The following is a 2,098-nucleotide window of genomic DNA, read 5'->3' on the forward strand; positions in this document are numbered from 1 at the left end:
AGTCAACTTTAAACTCAAAATAGAAGAAACTGAAATCTGAGACAACAAATATCACAATGTTGATTGGATTTTAAAACAGCTGACTACTAAAACTGGGTACTGAAATGGTTCAACAGTCTTCAGAGGTCATTCTTAGGCATTATCTGGCAGAATACTAGGATTAGTCCTTACCCACCATGTGGAGACCAAAGTGCCTCAATTCCTTCTTATGAACCTGCTCTGGGAGCAGAAAAAAAAATCATGTGGAGATCTCACAATTCAGAGAACTCTGCCAGCAACAAGATTCAAGCAGGGAGGAATGGCAGAAGAATGGTAAAGTACACCTGGTTACCAAGGACTCCCTTCAGTGGTAAAGATTAAAAGTATCTGCACAAATTTATTTGCACTAAGTAAAGGAATGGGAAGACGAACTATAATACCAAAGATAGAAGATACTCCTCCCAGAGGAAGGAGGGGAAGTAGACTTCAGAACAGCGTCACGGGGTACTGCTATCAGAGTTGCACAAACTGTCCCTAAGGACAAACAACTCAAACTCAAAAGAGAAAGCAGCCCTCTTTTTGTAATTTCCCCATTCTGGATCTAAAGACCCCAAACCCAGCACTAAACAAGTAGGATTCAAGGAAGAGAGACAAAGAAAAGAACACAAATAATGATCAACCAGCCAAATCTCTGTATCCCAGAAATCCTAGCTGGTAGAGTGAGACTTGATTTGGAATAAATCTGAAGTGGAGAGTGGTTTCAATAGAGAAATGACCAGTGAAGCCACAGTTAGTTTTCTTCCTCTATGGACTGCTTAGTTCTAAGGAAACACCCCAAGGGCCTTCAAGCTAATCTAACTGGGCAGGGATAGGAAAGGGAGGAGAAATGGTCAGATGAATCTCATCTTCCCATCATTTGGCACAGAGGAGGAGGGAGAGGTGGAGATGCATTGGGGATGCTGGTGCTGCCTCTGTGTCTCTTCACTGTTGATCCTACAGCCAGATCAGGTACACATAGGCATTGGTGTTGCTGCTTTTCTTCTCCTCCTCACAGGGAAGTCAGATGTCCATCTCAAACTGAACGTCATCCCCAACTGTATGCTTCCTGTCATGATTGTTCAAGTTGTTCAAATTGTTTACTTCTACTTTGGAGTCTTCAATTAAGGTGCCAGGGCTAGTGACTCCTGGGATATTGGGCAGATGGCAGGGTGGAGTCTGAGCCATGGGAGAATTGCGTCGATCCAAAAGAAACTTCCTATCATAAATGATTCGAGTTCCTCCCGGCGTGGTGGAGAAGAGCGTCCCCCCGGGCGTGGTGCAATAGTCGTGAGGTAGCTGCGCGGCGTCGCTAATGGGCACGGTGCGGGTAGGGATGGCGCGGCTCTGGCTGGGCTGGTGGCCGCTGCCGGCGGACGAGGACATGGCTCTGGGCGCGGGCTCTAGGCTTTGTCCGCGGGCGGGCAGGCGGGCGGCGGGCCCGGAAGGCTCCGGCTGCTCAGGCGGGCGGCAAGGCGCGCTGCGCTAGCTCCTCGGTCGCTTTCTCTTGCTCTCTCGTCCCGCTCCGCTCCCGCCGCCGCCCTCTCAGCCGCCGCCGCCGCCGCCGCCCGGTCCTCTGGCCTCCGCCTGCAGCCTCAGCAGCAGCAGCAGCGGCAGCAGCGGCGACGACGACGACCGGAAGCCCCGGCCTCTTCAGGTGGTAATTGAGGCTAAAGTGAAGGAATGGTTTCTGACCAAAGATCAAATAAAGGACGCTCTCAGGAACACATAGTCCAGAGATGAAGCCAAGTGTGTGGCTGTAAAAATCCTTTGTTAAGATATCACAGAGACCAAAGATGTTGCCTCAGAACACCAGACAAAAAAACCCTCTAAATGTTCAGGGAACCCTCACAGATTCTCTCAATGACACACAGGATTTCTAACAAGTTTAAGAGAGCTGCTCCCCAGCAGAAATCCAAGGTAGAGAAGAACCAGATAATTATGAGTGCGATTTTTGTCTAATAGAGTAAACCCTGGTGAGACTCACATGAGATTTACAAATATTTTTAAGGTAATTATTCACCAGAAACACCACTAGCTTGGACTAACATGAACAGTTCCCAAAAGAGATTTCGGACTCCTT

The 2,098-nt window shown here is 48.7% G+C and overlaps 1 pseudogene; it reads right to left on the bottom strand.

Annotated features, from left to right (window-relative positions):
- Nucleotides 1–350: 350 nt before the first annotated feature.
- On the bottom strand, nucleotides 351–1,648 carry LOC144249641 (eukaryotic translation initiation factor 4E-binding protein 2 pseudogene; annotated as a pseudogene).
- Between the last annotated feature and the right edge of the window lie 450 nt (nucleotides 1,649–2,098).

The sequence above is a fragment of the Urocitellus parryii genome, chromosome 12 (genome assembly GCF_045843805.1).
Source record: "Urocitellus parryii isolate mUroPar1 chromosome 12, mUroPar1.hap1, whole genome shotgun sequence".
Taxonomy (NCBI): domain Eukaryota; kingdom Metazoa; phylum Chordata; class Mammalia; order Rodentia; family Sciuridae; genus Urocitellus; species Urocitellus parryii.